The following is a 17,987-nucleotide window of genomic DNA, read 5'->3' on the forward strand; positions in this document are numbered from 1 at the left end:
ATTGGTAGAACACATACCGACTCTTTAAGATGTGATTAGCGGTTACAAGGTTTTAGAGAAAAACCGAATAGTTTAGAAGAGAAAAGAATCGTGAAAATAAAAATTATGTATGATTATAATGTATCTTTACGTACAGTTAATTCTAAAAATAAAAGACAATATCATTAACTGGGTTATAATCAGAACGAGTATGTAAAAGAAAGTAAAAGAAATTACCTCAATGGCTATAGATGGAAAGAAAATGAATAATTTTATAGCAAAATAAATAAAATGAAAAAGAATCGTGTCCGACTATATTGGACGGGCTACCCAACGATGCCTATTCACAGGCGCGATCCCACTACTGCTCGACACGGGGACTTTTGCCTGCTGTGTTTCCACCCTGGGCCAGTACGTCCCTCCTTAGACAACCTGGACCCCCTAGGCTCCCCCGAGGGACCCATATTGATGCCGAGCTTAGCGCGGACACCCGATCGACATAGAGCACCGAGGAGCAGAGCCCCCGCCCTCAAACCGTCCAACGACCCCGGCCTCCAAGTAGCTGGATTACAGGAGCACGCCACAACTCCCAGCCGAAAACAATTTGCAACCTTAGCATATATAACTCTAAAATGTAGTGGAATCTGGATGATACACTTTTATGAAACTGATACAAAATTCAAGCTTTAGAAGAAACTCTCAAAATGTACAACAAATATCGAAATGTCCTGGAAAATTATACTGTCTTATTTGACAAGGCGGAAGTACGCGTCACTCGTTGACGAAGGGAGCGCACTCATAATGTTCCATTAAGGGAGGCAACTTGTCGTCAAACAAAAACCACTATCTGTTCTCAGATTTGCTACTCTTGTCACAGGTCGTACCCAATCACCTTCATTTATGAATAATAAGATGTGGCCAAATACTAGAAGTATTACACGAGTTACCGATTGAATTTGTTGACATTATTATGCTGACAGGACAAATTTACACACATAGGATGTTATATCATTGCAATCTGTCAGTGAGGCAGCGCATCGACCAATTTGTCCAAATTTACACCTATTGAACGGTTCTAAACAATCATTAATTTTCAATATTAAAATCTCCGAATTCTCCCTCCCTCTCTCTCTCTCTCTCTCTCTCTCTCTCTCTCTGACAGTGCTACGATATATATTTCGGATATTTAATTATTAAAAAATTCTACAGAAATGAAAGGGAAAATATTAATTTTGATTTTGCATATAAAATTACGGGTTTCATATATCACTTTTCAATGTGTATGCAATATTCTTTAATAGCATTTGACATGTTTGTACCTTCTTGTCCTTCAAAACTGCATAAATACTAATTATTATTTACACAGGATAAACACTGTTATGTATTCACAGATTTCAAGTTTTATTTCCTCATTTTAATACTTGGAAACTTAAACTAGAGCTTAAACTAAGCTGAAAAAGAGAGATATTTTCACTGGTATTATCTTTGCCATTTTGATCAAATCTAGAAGAAAAAGTAGAAAGCCAAAATCCTAGTATTTGCCTATTCGATAGGTTCAATTTGCCTGCAACAGTTTACTGTTGGAAAGGAATTTATAAGTTATGCTTTTCCTATTTTCATTTGAAACTCAACAGTATCAAATCAATTCACTTTATTTCAAAAATATAGGCCCCCGGCCCGTAATACAAAATTATGTTTTATATAAACAACTGGAACGCCGCATTTTCTTTAATGCATGTGGAAATATAAATTCTTGATTTATTTCTACACTTATTACTACACTTAGGTCGGAATAGTAATATATTTACATCATTTATTCGGATGGACATAAAGAGCCCTCTGTCCTAGCAAATGATCTCTACCGGTAATGTGATAAATTATACAGCGGCATTACATCATTCTTAACCAAAAGCCACACAAATTTTGTAACGCTTGGTTATACATAATATACATTTTTTAGAGATCGTCTTCTAATAATATCATATTCTGGGCAAACGCAAACAAATTGAAATTCATCACTTATTAAATAAATATTTCTTCTAATGCACAGTTCACAAAATCTCAATGCACTATCAATTTGTATTCCCTTCTTCCTGTTTCAATCATTCGTTTATGCCTGGAACATCTTAGTTGCAATAAACGTTTTCTTAAATTGAAAAGTATATTACATGAGAGGTATTTCTCACATTGTAGTAGGGATTTATACTGAGCACAGTAATAACATTCTGAGGAATTAGTAATACGTTCCGACCAACATTGAAATGCAGTCTCTCTAATCATTTGTGTGAACTCCAAAACAACTTCTTTTCCATAACCAACATCGTATGTCATCCGCACATATCCAGGGCCATATTGATAGAGCAAATCTTTAATCTTCTTAGCCATTGTGACTCTATGCAACATCGTCTAACGTTTAGAACATGACATAACATTGATATGGATATATCATCCGATAATCGCACGTGTGCATGTGTGTGCATGTTTGTGTGTGTGTGTGTTTGTGTGGGGGGAGTGTGGGTGTGTGGGGGGGTGTGAGTGGGTGTATTTGTGTGCTCTGCAATTGAAATTTGCTCTGACTGACAACTTGAATATTTGTTTCCCATATTGTACAGCATCAATACTAATAATAGCATTCTTACTTGTAACATACGGCGAATACATTTCTTTGTTATGTATTTGCTTCTGCATTCGTTCTCCTATTTGGTGTTCAAATATATGAAATCCAAAGTACATTTGATAGATGAATATAAAAAGGGTACATAAAGATTTACATTTTAAAAAGAAATATAATTTGGTGTGCTTCTCCGCAACTTCATAACGAGCCAGTCAGAAGTCGTACAGAGCCAGCCAAGTGTCGAACCCAAAAAGATCGTAGTCACCTGAAGTTGTACACATGCTCACAAAAGTCGTACAGTGCCCCTTAATGTCTCAAAGAGCTACCCATACATTTTACCTTCGATGTCTTCCAAAGCATCCAGATGCCGCCCGTGGCTGATATTAAGAATCTCAGCATGGACGGGTCTGGTTACTTGTTGGAGATTACAGGTTTGATCGTTGCCTATTACCAAGCAGAAATATTGGTTGGTTTACAACGGCATTTTAACCACATTATCGGTTATGCCATACCGAGGAAATGGCAGCAAAGGAAAACAATGGCAAAGCAAGGCAACCAACCATGGACCTCCTTGAAATGAAGACTGTCAATCGAAAAATTTATGGTTATAGTCGGTTTATCCTTTCATTTTTCCTTACTGTATCTTTTTGTATTTTCACTGTATGTATCACTCGTATTCCTATCAGCATCGCCAGCGAGCCCTTACCCCTGCCATTTTGCGATACACGTTCGAATGCAAAACTTCAAAACCAAGAGATAAGTTAATTTTCAAATACGTCAAAATCGATACAAATTATGCTCTAAATCTATATTTATCAGCTCCATTGTTCTGTTGTTATTTAAATAGTTTCTTCTGCGCATCATCAGTTTCATATGTGAAAATTACAGAAATTATGTTCGGATACTAGGAACACAGAAAATTTCGCAACGGTAATTTGCCAGGTGTTTAGCGTGCTATTAGACACTCGTGCACATTGACACTTTATGCTAATTTATGATAGATTTGCTATTAAAACTGACAATTTCCGTGGCTTTTCTTTATATTTTTCATTTGGCGTCTCCTTGGCACCATAGCATCTGTCCAATGCTTTAAACACAACGAACAAGGTCAATGTCGTCTTTTCATCAAGTTTATCTCGATACTTACGTATCAGACAAAGCTTCAAGTCCCAATTTAAAAGTCGTAAAATGTCAACTCTACTGTGTATCTAAAATAATATAATATTTATTTAATCATTTATTGACTTTTGAATGGGTATAATAAATACAATACAACACATCTTGAATAGAGAAGAAATCTTATCAAACTATGCTACAGTGGACACCAAAATGCAGAATACATGCTGTATAGTATCGTTCACGCGTGGACATGTATAAATTTGTCAATACTGCCATGTCAAATGTGATATGTTCCGGTGGGACATGCATAATGTTTACGCCGTAATTACATCATCGTAATGGGATCACTTTGTAGGACTATTTCATTTTATTTACGATGTTCTTGTGTTTGATTTTCACGTACAATGTTCAACAATGGATGAAAAACATGCACAAATACAGGTGGGCAGAAAGACTGGTCGGATGTTGGGAGGTCATCAGACAAAGAAGCTGATAGTCTGACCAACTGGCCTGTATGTGGATGGATATTTCTATAAACAGACCAACTGGCCTATAGGTGGGTGGATACTTGTATAGCTAGACAGGCAGACCTACTGGCCATTAGGTGGGTGAATATATGTATAGACAGATAGGCAGGCCAGCTGAGAAATTTAAAGTTCTAGAACTTTTAATATCATGGTGTTTGCATAGCTTCACTATGGGAACGGAATTAGTACCGTAAGGCCTGCATGAGGCCCCAATGTCAAACAAGTGGATCTTAACTATGTTAATCGATAAAGGGAAACAACGTGCCAGAACATAAAAAAAATAACTCTACCAGTAAAATTACACTAATTGTAAGAGTTGTTTCCCATGTCACATTTTCCGTATCAGTTTCGAACTTGTATTCACATTCGGTAGAATTTAAAATCTATATTAGACTTTTATTAATGAAGAAAAACTAATATTATAGTATCACCTTTCTACACACGATCAACCTTCAGACATAAGATGATTCAAAATATTAAAGATTAGCCATTAAAAGAATCATGACAAAGAAACAGAGACAGAGACAGAGAGGGGGAAAGGAATCAACACAGTAGAGTAGGTAGGACGAATGAGGGTGTGCCTGTTCCAAACATTAATTTGTGGCAGGAGTTCGTGCGCGATGACATATATCGTTACTCACGATGGTCACACTCAAAATTCAAAATTAGAAATGACAATTTTGGTCGGTTTTGTTTACTATATATTTATTAGGCGACTCCTGGGTACCATATCGTTTGCCAAATGCATACCAAATGCAACGGCGATTTAGATCCTTAAAATTATACTCTGGAAACTTTCAAAATGCAGGTGCTACAGGGATTCCATTCCAAAACTTCCCTTGCCTACATGTTCATCCCACTCCCCTCCCCCACGCCCGCACGGTCTTCCTGGATGCGCACCTGCTTGTGACCAATAATGCATGCCAAAGTAACTCGAATCAAACACACAACTTAAGCATAGTCACTGACGCATACAATACAGGCCACACTTGCCTACAATCACAATGGAGTAATGCTGCTCTGTGCATGAGTGTCTGTCTGTCTGTCTGTCTGTCTGTGTATATGTTCCCGCTTTCCAACAAAGTTTGATTTCCTAAAAGAAAGTGTCTATCTGTGACGGATCACAAGTAAATCACAATTTCCATACGGTCCTAGTCAAATGACCATATAGAAATCAATAAGAAACTTAGAGTATGCAACGTATCCATAGATTTGCAATATAAAACAATGGATGTTTTGCTCACAGACGAAGACTCGTAGGCGGGCCCAGTCAGGGTGGGAGGGCAAAGAAGACGATATGGCCCGGGTCTCAACCCCTAAGGATCCTCGCTTTTTATATATATTAGTATAATATTAAATATACTTCAATGTGTACTTAGTTGTCTTTTAATTCTGTATATAGTAAATTATATGGGCTTATTTGTACATTCGAATCATTTACAAACTGCAATATTAACAGGGCCTTGGGACCTCACAATTTTAACGTGTCCCGAGCCTCTCACAACCTCTGAAGGGGCTGCTGATAGGTGCTGATTTCACACTTCGTAAACGTAACGTTACGAAAACATACATTCTTTATAAATCTGTGACTTTGTGAATAAGCTTTCTTTGCACTTGGCATGCATCCATACACAAAAGATATACAAGATGCAGCGAGAAGTACTAGAGAAACTGAACAAAACAAATATCTTAACCAATATGTGATGGTGGTACAAAAGAACTGACTAGAGTATCATTCTGTTATGCAAATCTCACGGAAATAAGATCATCTGTGTTGTTTTCAATTAACTCCATCAATTTTTCTGGTATATATTATTACAATACTAAGTGTATTATTTTTCTCCTATTTAATAAACACTGTACATGGGTAGTCATGGGTCAAGATACCATCCCACAAACTACCTACGGCAACAGAAAATTTGATACAGTGACATATTCAAATAAATTGAACTATGTTTGGATTACTAATATCAATTTCATGTCCTTTTTAACAAAATAACAACAGCAAAAAAAAACATCCTAGAAAGGCAAATTTCCATTGGAGAGAAATGATGAGAGAGAGAAAGGGGGCGGGGTTGTCGTGTAATACATTCAATATATATATATACTTGTCCAAATAAAGGGAATAACTTTTAAAATAGGTTTTCTCTTATTTTTGTCAAGTGCATTACTCCCTCAAAGATATCCGCCAAAACTGAATATATTCCCTCATATAGCTGACATAATAATACATTATGTTCTGCACAGTAAAGCTTGCAGTGTTTCATAACAAAAATAATTCATCAATAATACCTTCATGAATGTCCCAGCTGTTACTGAATTTCACCAAATCAGTTTCTGTAGAATGTATGCATAATGCGCCCTCAGATCTGGTTCCATGCAGTTTGTCAGGAGTGATCAATAGAACAAACAACATAGATATTGATCTGCCAGCGCATTATATGATGGAACATCAGGATCTGTTACTTGCACTTAGACTCATCTTATAAGAAAGAACATACGTACGTATTTCAGAAATGGCAATCGCCAGTATCATTTCATTATCTTCATAATGATTTTCATAACTAGAGTCTCTATTTCCTTGACCTGCGAGGGTACAAATTATACATAGAATCAAATTTTAAAAAGAATAAGAAAAATATTAAAAACATTAAAACTTTTAAGAGCATATGCAGACTGTAATTTTGATATTCATCATGAAATATTGTACTCTGAAAGATTCACAAATGTTTTCCTGTTAAAATTTATTAATTAATTACATCATATATTTCATTTGGAAATTAATTTCATAATACCAACTATTCAATGGAATAATGATCAATAATAATAATGATAATGACAATTATTATTATTATTATTATTATTGGTAGAACACATACCGACTCTTTAAGATGTGACTAGCGGTTACAAAGTTTTAGAGAAAAACCGAATAGTTTAGAAGAGAAAAGAATCGTGAAAATAAAAATTATGTATGATTATAATGTATCTTTACGTACAGTTAATTCTAAAAATAAAAGACAATATCATTAACTGGGTTATAATCAGAACGAGTATGTAAAAGAAAGTAAAAGAAATTACCTCAATGGCTATAGATGGAAAGAAAATGAATAATTTTATAGCAAAATAAATAAAATGAAAAAGAGTCGTGTCCGACTATATTGGACGGGCTACCCAACGATGCCTATTCACAGGCGCGATCCCACTACTGCTCGACACGGGGACTTTTGCCTGCTGTGTTTCCACCCTGGGCCAGTACGTCCCTCCTTAGACAACCTGGACCCCCTAGGCTCCCCCGAGGGACCCATATTGATGCCGAGCTTAGCGCGGACACCCGATCGACATAGAACACCGAGGAGCAGAGCCCCCGCCCTCAAACCGTCCACCGACCCCGGCCTCCAAATAGCTGGATTACAGGAGCACGCCACAACTCCCAGCCGAAAACAATTTGCAACCTTAACATATATAACTCTAAAATGTAGTGGAATCTGGATGATACACCTTTATGAAACTGATACAAAATTCAAGCTTTAGAAGAAACTCTCAAAATTTACAACAAATATCGAAATGTCCTGGAAAATTATACTGTCTTATTTGACAAGGCGGAAGTACGCGTCACTCGTTGACGAAGGGAGCGCACTCATAATGTTCCATTAAGGGAGGCAACTTGTCGTCAAACAAAAACCACTATCTGTTCTCAGATTTGCTACTCTTGTCACAGGTCGTACCCAATCACCTTCATTTATGAATAATAAGATGTGGCCAAATACTAGAAGTATTACACGAGTTACCGATTGAATTTGTTGACATTATTATGCTGACAGGACAAATTTACACACATAGGATGTTATATCATTGCAATCTGTCAGTGAGGCAGCGCATCGACCAATTTGTCCAAATTTACACCTATTGAACGGTTCTAAACAATCATTAATTTTCAATATTAAAATCTCCGAATTCTCCCTCTCTCTCTCTCTCTCTCTCTCTCCCTCTCTCTCTCTCTCTCACTTTGACAGTGCTACGATATATATTTCGGATATTTAATTATTACAAAATTCTACAGAAATGAAAGGGAAAATATTAATTTTGATTTTGCATATAAAATTACGGGTTTCATATATCACTTTTCAATGTGTATGCAATATTCTTTAATAGCATTTGACATGTATGTACCTTCTTGTCCTTCAAAACTGCATAAATACTAATTATTATTTACACAGGATAAACACTGTTATGTATTCACAGATTTCAACTTTTATTTCCTCATTTTAATACTTGGAAACTTAAACTAGAGCTTAAACTAAGCTGAAAAAGAGAGATATTTTCACTGGTATTATCTTTGCCATTTTGATCAAATCTAGAAGAAAAAGTAGAAAGCCAAAATCCTAGTATTTGCCTATTCGATAGGTTCAATTTGCCTGCAACAGTTTACTGTTGGAAAGGAATTTATAAGTTATGCTTTTCCTATTTTCATTTGAAACTCAACAGTATCAAATCAATTCACTTTATTTCAAAAATATAGACCCCCGGCCCGTAATACAAAATTATGTTTTATATACACAACTGGAACGCCGCATTTTCTTTAATGCATGTGGAAATATAAATTCTTGATTTATTTCTACACTTATTACTACACTTAGGTCGGAATAGTAATATATTTACATCATTTATTCGGATGGACATAAAGAGCCCTCTGTCCTAGCAAATGATCTCTACCGGTAATGTGATAAATTATACAGCGGCATTACATCATTCTTAACCAAAAGCCACACAAATTTTGTAACGCTTGGTTATACATAATATACATTTTTTAGAGATCGTCTTCTAATAATATCATATTCTGGGCAAACGCAAACAAATTGAAATTCATCACTTATTAAATAAATATTTCTTCTAATGCACAGTTCACAAAATCTCAATGCACTATCAATTTGTATTCCCTTCTTCCTGTTTCAATTATTCGTTTATGCCTGGAACATCTTAGTTGCAATAAACGTTTTCTTAAATTGAAAAGTATATTACATGAGAGGTATTTCTCACATTGTAGTAGGGATTTATACTGAGCACAGTAATAACATTCTGAGGAATTAGTAATACGTTCCGACCAACATTGAAATGCAGTCTCTCTAATCATTTGTGTGAACTCCAAAACAACTTCTTTTCCATAACCAACATCGTATGTCATCCGCACATATCCAGGGCCATATTGATAGAGCAAATCTTTAATCTTCTTAGCCATTGTGACTCTATGCAACATCGTCTAACGTTTAGAACATGACATAACATTGATATGGATATATCATCCGATAATCGCACGTGTGTATGTGTGTGTATGTTTGTGTGTGTGTGTGTGTGTGTGTGTGTGTTTGTGTGGGGGGAGTGTGGGTGTGTGTGGGGGGGGGTGTGAGTGGGTGTATTTGTGTGCTCTACAATTCAAATTTGCTCTGACTGACAACTTGAATATTTGTTTCCCATATTCTACAGCATCAATAATGATAATAGCATTCTTACTTGTAACATACGGCGAATACATTTCTTTGTTATGTATTTGCTTCTGCATTCGTTCTCCTATTTGGTGTTCAAATATATGAAATCCAAAGTACATTTGATAGATGAATATAAAAAGGGTACATAAAGATTTACATTTTAAAAAGAAATATAATTTGGTGTGCTTCTCCGCAACTTCATAACGAGAAAGTCAGAAGTCGTACAGAGCCAGCCATGTGTCGAACCCAAAAAGATCGTAGTCACCTGAAGTTGTACACATGCTCACAAAAGTCGTACAGTGCCCCTTAATGTCTCAAAGAGCTACCCATACATTTTACCTTCGATGTCTTCCAAAGCATATAGAAGCCGCCCGTGGCTGATATTAAGAATCTCAGCATGGACGGGTCTGGTTACTTGTTGGAGATTACAGGTTTGATCGTTGCCTATTACCAAGCAGAAATATTGGTTGGTTTACAACGGCATTTTAACCACATTATCGGTTATGCCATACCGAGGAAATGGCAGCAAAGGAAAACAATGGCAAAGCAAGGCAACCAACCATGGACCTCCTTGAAATGAAGACTGTCAATCGAAAAATTTATGGTTATAGTCGGTTTATCCTTTCATTTTTCCTTACTGTATCTTTTTGTATTTTCACTGTATGTATCACTCGTATTCCTATCAGCATCGCCAGCGAGCCCATACCCCTGCCATTTTGTGATACACGTTCGAATGCAAAACTTCAAAACCAAGAGATAAGTTAATTTTCAAATACGTCAAAATCGGTACAAATTATGCTCTAAATCTGCTCCATTGTTCTGTTGTTATTTAAATAGTTTCTTCTGCGCATCATAAGTTTCATATGTGAAAATTACAGAAATTATGTTCGGATACTAGGAACACAGAAAATTTCGCAACGGTAATTTGCCAGGTGTTTAGCGTGCTATTAGACACTCGTGCACATTGACACTTTATGCTAATTTATGATAGATTTGCTATTAAAACTGACAATTTCCGTGGCTTTTCTTTATATTTTTCATTTGGCGTCTCCTTGGCACCATAACATCTGTCCAATGCTTTAAACACAACGAACAAGGTCAATGTCGTCTTTTCATCAAGTTTATCTCGATACTTACATATCAGACAAAGCTTCAAGTCCCAATTTAAAAGTCCTAAAATGTCAACTCTACTATGGATCTAAAATAACAAAATATTTATTTAATCATTTATTGGCTTTTGAATGAGTATAATAAATACAATACAACACATCTTGAATAGAGAAGAAATCTTATCAAACTATGCTACAGTGGACCCTAAAATGCAGAATACATGCTGTATAGTATCGTTCACGCGTGGACATGTATAAATTTGTCAATACTGCCATGTCAAATGTGATATGTTCCGGTGGGACATGCATAATGTTTACGCCGTAATTACATCATCGTAATGGGATCACTTTGTAGGACTATTTCATTTTATTTACGATGTTCTTGTGTTCGATTTTCACGTACAATATTCAACAATGGATGAAAAACATGCACAAATACAGGTGGGCAGAAAGACTGGTCGGATGTTGGGAGGTCATCAGACAAAGAAGCTGATAGTCTGACCAACTGGCCTGTATGTGGATGGATATTTCTATAAACAGACCAACTGGCCTATAGGTGGGTGGATACTTGTATAGCTAGACAGGCAGACCTACTGGCCATTAGGTGGGTGAATATATGAATAGACAGATAGGCAGACCAGCTGAGAAATTTTAAATTCAAGAACTTTTAATATCATGGTGTTTGCATAGCTTCACTATGGGAACGGAATTAGTACCGTAAGGCCTGCATGAGGCCCCAATATCAAACAAGTGGATCTTAACTATGTTAATCGATAAAGGGAAACAACGTGCCAGAACATAAAAAAAATAACTCTACCAGTAAAATTACACTAATTGTAAGAGTTGTTTCCCATGTCACATTTTCCGTATCAGTTTCGAACTTGTATTCACATTCGGTAGAATTTAAAATCTATATTAGACTTTTATTAATGAAGAAAAACTAATATTATAGTATCACCTTTCTACACACGATCAACCTTCAGACATAAGATGATTCAAAATATTAAAGATTAGCCATTAAAAGAATCATGACAAAGAAACAGAGACAGAGACAGAGAGGGGGAAAGGAATCAGTACAGTAGAGTAGGTAGGACGAATGAGGGTGTGCCTGTTCCAAACATTAATTTGTGGCAGGAGTTCGTGCGCGATGACATATATCGTTACTCACGATGGTCACACTCAAAATTCAAAATTAGAAATGACAATTTTGGTCGGTTTTGTTTACTATATATTTATTAGGCGACTCCTGGGTACCATATCGTTTGCCAAATGCATACCAAATGCAACGGCGATTTAGATCCTTAAAATTATACTCTGGAAACTTTCAAAATGCAGGTGCTACAGGGATTCCATTCCAAAACTTCCCTTGCCTACATGTTCATCCCACTCCCCTCCCCCACGCCCGCACGGTCTTCCTGGATGCGCACCTGCTTGTGACCAATAATGCATGCCAAAGTAACTCGAATCAAACACACAACTTAAGCATAGTCACTGACGCATACAATACAGGCCACACTTGCCTACAATCACAATGGAGTAATGCTGCTCTGTGCATGAGTGTCTGTCTGTCTGTCTGTCTGTCTGTCTGTGTATATGTTCCCGCTTTCCAACAAAGTTTGATTTCCTAAACGAAAGTGTCTATCTGTGACGGATCACAAGTAAATCACAATTTCTATACGGTCTTAGTCAAATGACCATATAGAAATCAATAAGAAACTTAGAGTATGCAACGTATCCATAGATTTGCAATATAAAACAATGGATGTTTTGCTCACAGACGAAGACTCGTAGGCGGGCCCAATCAGGGTGGGAGGGCAAAGAAGACGATATGGCCCGGGTCTCAACCCCTAAGGATCCTCGCTTTTTATATATAATAGTATAATATTAAATATACTTCAATGTGTACTTAGTTGTCTTTTAATTCTGTATATAGTAAATTATATGGGCTTATTTGTACATTCGAATCATTTACAAACTGCAATATTAACAGGGCCTTGGGACCTCACAATTTTAACGTGTCCCGAGCCTCTCACAACCTCTGAAGGGGCTGCTGATAGGTGCTGATTTCACACTTCGTAAACGTAACGTTACGAAAACATACATTCTTTATAAATCTGTGACTTTGTGAATAGGCTTTCTTTGCACTTGGCATGCATCCATACACAAAAGATATACAAGATGCAGCGAGAAGTACTAGAGAAACTGAACAAAACAAATATCTTAACCAATAGGTGATGGTGGTACAAAAGAACTTACTAGAGTATCATTCTGTTATACAAATCTCACGGAAATAAGATCATCTGTGTTGTTTTCAATTAACTCCATCAATTTTTCTGGTATATATCATTACAATACTAAGTGAATTATTTTTCTCCTATTTAATAAACACTGTACATGGGTAGTAATGGGTCAAGGAACCATCCCACAAACTACCTACGGCAACAGAAAATTTGATACAGTGACATATTCAAATAAATTGAACTATGTTTGGATTACTAATATCAATTTCATGTCCTTTTTAACAAAATAACAACAGCAAAAAAAAACATCCTAGAAAGGCAAATTTCCATTGGAGAGAAATGATGAGAGAGAGAAAGGGGGGCGGGGTTGTCGTGTAATACATTCAATATATATATATACTTGTCCAAATAAAGGGAATAACTTTTAAAATAGGTTTTCTATTATTTTTGTCAAGTGCATTACTCCCTCAAAGATATCCGCCAAAACTGAATATATTCCCTCATATAGCTGACATAATAATACATTATGTTCTGCACAGTAAAGCTTGCAGTGTTTCATAACAAAAATAATTCATCAATAATACCTTCATGAATGTCCCAGCTGTTACTGAATTTCACCAAATCAGTTTCTGTAGAATGTATGCATAATGCGCCCTCAGATCTGGTTCCATGCAGTTTGTCAGGAGTGATCAATAGAACAAACAACATAGATATTGATCTGCCAGCGCATTATATGATGGAACATCAGGATCTGTTACTTGCACTTAGACTCATCTTATAAGAAAGAACATACGTACGTATTTCAGAAATGGCAATCGCCAGTATCATTTCATTATCTTCATAATGATTTTCATAACTAGAGTCTCTATTTCCTTGACCTGCGAGGGTACAAATTATACATAGAATCAAATTTTAAAAAGAATAAGAAAAATATTAAAAACATTAAAACTTTTAAGAACATATGCAGACTGTAATTTTGATATTCATCATGAAATATTGTACTCTGAAAGATTCACAAATGTTTTCCTGTTAAAATTTATTAATTAATTACATCATATATTTCATTTGGAAATTAATTTCATAATACCAACTATTCAATGGAATAATGATCAATAATACTAATGATAATGACAATTATTATTATTATTATTATTGGTAGAACACATACCGACTCTTTAAGATGTGACTAGCGGTTACAAGGTTTTAGAGAAAAACCGAATAGTTTAGAAGAGAAAAGAATCGTGAAAATAAAAATTATGTATGATTATAATGTATCTTTACGTACAGTTAATTCTAAAAATAAAAGACAATATCATTAACTGGGTTATAATCAGAACGAGTATGTAAAAGAAAGTAAAAGAAATTACCTCAATGGCTATAGATGGAAAGAAAATGAATAATTTTATAGCAAAATAAATAAAATGAAAAAGAATCGTGTCCGACTATATTGGACGGGCTACCCAACGATGCCTATTCACAGGCGCGATCCCACTACTGCTCGACACGGGGACTTTTGCCTGCTGTGTTTCCACCCTGGGCCAGTACGTCCCTCCTTAGACAACCTGGACCCCCTAGGCTCCCCCGAGGGACCCATATTGATGCCGAGCTTAGCGCGGACACCCGATCGACATAGAGCACCGAGGAGCAGAGCCCCCGCCCTCAAACCGTCCAACGACCCCGGCCTCCAAGTAGCTGGATTACAGGAGCACGCCACAACTCCCAGCCGAAAACAATTTGCAACCTTAGCATATATAACTCTAAAATGTAGTGGAATCTGGATGATACACTTTTATGAAACTGATACAAAATTCAAGCTTTAGAAGAAACTCTCAAAATGTACAACAAATATCGAAATGTCCTGGAAAATTATACTGTCTTATTTGACAAGGCGGAAGTACGCGTCACTCGTTGACGAAGGGAGCGCACTCATAATGTTCCATTAAGGGAGGCAACTTGTCGTCAAACAAAAACCACTATCTGTTCTCAGATTTGCTACTCTTGTCACAGGTCGTACCCAATCACCTTCATTTATGAATAATAAGATGTGGCCAAATACTAGAAGTATTACACGAGTTACCGATTGAATTTGTTGACATTATTATGCTGACAGGACAAATTTACACACATAGGATGTTATATCATTGCAATCTGTCAGTGAGGCAGCGCATCGACCAATTTGTCCAAATTTACACCTATTGAACGGTTCTAAACAATCATTAATTTTCAATATTAAAATCTCCGAATTCTCCCTCCCTCTCTCTCTCTCTCTCTCTCTCTCTCTCTCTCTCTCTCTCTCTCTCTCTCTCTGACAGTGCTACGATATATATTTCGGATATTTAATTATTAAAAAATTCTACAGAAATGAAAGGGAAAATATTAATTTTGATTTTGCATATAAAATTACGGGTTTCATATATCACTTTTCAATGTGTATGCAATATTCTTTAATAGCATTTGACATGTTTGTACCTTCTTGTCCTTCAAAACTGCATAAATACTAATTATTATTTACACAGGATAAACACTGTTATGTATTCACAGATTTCAAGTTTTATTTCCTCATTTTAATACTTGGAAACTTAAACTAGAGCTTAAACTAAGCTGAAAAAGAGAGATATTTTCACTGGTATTATCTTTGCCATTTTGATCAAATCTAGAAGAAAAAGTAGAAAGCCAAAATCCTAGTATTTGCCTATTCGATAGGTTCAATTTGCCTGCAACAGTTTACTGTTGGAAAGGAATTTATAAGTTATGCTTTTCCTATTTTCATTTGAAACTCAACAGTATCAAATCAATTCACTTTATTTCAAAAATATAGGCCCCCGGCCCGTAATACAAAATTATGTTTTATATAAACAACTGGAACGCCGCATTTTCTTTAATGCATGTGGAAATATAAATTCTTGATTTATTTCTACACTTATTACTACACTTAGGTCGGAATAGTAATATATTTACATCATTTATTCGGATGGACATAAAGAGCCCTCTGTCCTAGCAAATGATCTCTACCGGTAATGTGATAAATTATACAGCGGCATTACATCATTCTTAACCAAAAGCCACACAAATTTTGTAACGCTTGGTTATACATAATATACATTTTTTAGAGATCGTCTTCTAATAATATCATATTCTGGGCAAACGCAAACAAATTGAAATTCATCACTTATTAAATAAATATTTCTTCTAATGCACAGTTCACAAAATCTCAATGCACTATCAATTTGTATTCCCTTCTTCCTGTTTCAATCATTCGTTTATGCCTGGAACATCTTAGTTGCAATAAACGTTTTCTTAAATTGAAAAGTATATTACATGAGAGGTATTTCTCACATTGTAGTAGGGATTTATACTGAGCACAGTAATAACATTCTGAGGAATTAGTAATACGTTCCGACCAACATTGAAATGCAGTCTCTCTAATCATTTGTGTGAACTCCAAAACAACTTCTTTTCCATAACCAACATCGTATGTCATCCGCACATATCCAGGGCCATATTGATAGAGCAAATCTTTAATCTTCTTAGCCATTGTGACTCTATGCAACATCGTCTAACGTTTAGAACATGACATAACATTGATATGGATATATCATCCGATAATCGCACGTGTGCATGTGTGTGCATGTTTGTGTGTGTGTGTGTTTGTGTGGGGGGAGTGTGGGTGTGTGGGGGGGTGTGAGTGGGTGTATTTGTGTGCTCTGCAATTGAAATTTGCTCTGACTGACAACTTGAATATTTGTTTCCCATATTGTACAGCATCAATACTAATAATAGCATTCTTACTTGTAACATACGGCGAATACATTTCTTTGTTATGTATTTGCTTCTGCATTCGTTCTCCTATTTGGTGTTCAAATATATGAAATCCAAAGTACATTTGATAGATGAATATAAAAAGGGTACATAAAGATTTACATTTTAAAAAGAAATATAATTTGGTGTGCTTCTCCGCAACTTCATAACGAGCCAGTCAGAAGTCGTACAGAGCCAGCCAAGTGTCGAACCCAAAAAGATCGTAGTCACCTGAAGTTGTACACATGCTCACAAAAGTCGTACAGTGCCCCTTAATGTCTCAAAGAGCTACCCATACATTTTACCTTCGATGTCTTCCAAAGCATCCAGATGCCGCCCGTGGCTGATATTAAGAATCTCAGCATGGACGGGTCTGGTTACTTGTTGGAGATTACAGGTTTGATCGTTGCCTATTACCAAGCAGAAATATTGGTTGGTTTACAACGGCATTTTAACCACATTATCGGTTATGCCATACCGAGGAAATGGCAGCAAAGGAAAACAATGGCAAAGCAAGGCAACCAACCATGGACCTCCTTGAAATGAAGACTGTCAATCGAAAAATTTATGGTTATAGTCGGTTTATCCTTTCATTTTTCCTTACTGTATCTTTTTGTATTTTCACTGTATGTATCACTCGTATTCCTATCAGCATCGCCAGCGAGCCCTTACCCCTGCCATTTTGCGATACACGTTCGAATGCAAAACTTCAAAACCAAGAGATAAGTTAATTTTCAAATACGTCAAAATCGATACAAATTATGCTCTAAATCTATATTTATCAGCTCCATTGTTCTGTTGTTATTTAAATAGTTTCTTCTGCGCATCATCAGTTTCATATGTGAAAATTACAGAAATTATGTTCGGATACTAGGAACACAGAAAATTTCCCAACGGTAATTTGCCAGGTGTTTAGCGTGCTATTAGACACTCGTGCACATTGACACTTTATGCTAATTTATGATAGATTTGCTATTAAAACTGACAATTTCCGTGGCTTTTCTTTATATTTTTCATTTGGCGTCTCCTTGGCACCATAGCATCTGTCCAATGCTTTAAACACAACGAACAAGGTCAATGTCGTCTTTTCATCAAGTTTATCTCGATACTTACGTATC

At 36.1% G+C, this 17,987-nt stretch overlaps 3 non-coding genes across 3 annotated transcripts; all 3 read right to left on the minus strand.

Moving 5' to 3' along the window:
• Positions 1–275: 275 nt before the first annotated feature.
• On the minus strand, positions 276–573 carry LOC149793854 (signal recognition particle RNA). Its single transcript, XR_016423120.1, has one exon.
• A 6,803-nt stretch (positions 574–7,376) lies between these two features.
• Positions 7,377–7,674, minus strand: LOC149793855 (signal recognition particle RNA). The gene has a single exon (XR_016423086.1).
• A 6,823-nt stretch (positions 7,675–14,497) lies between these two features.
• On the minus strand, positions 14,498–14,795 carry LOC149793856 (signal recognition particle RNA). Its single transcript, XR_016423121.1, has one exon.
• Positions 14,796–17,987: the final 3,192 nt, after the last annotated feature.

This window comes from Sinohyriopsis cumingii, chromosome 8 (genome assembly GCF_028554795.1).
Source record: "Sinohyriopsis cumingii isolate HCF-2022 chromosome 8, ASM2855479v2, whole genome shotgun sequence".
NCBI classification, from domain to species: Eukaryota; Metazoa; Mollusca; class Bivalvia; order Unionida; family Unionidae; genus Sinohyriopsis; species Sinohyriopsis cumingii.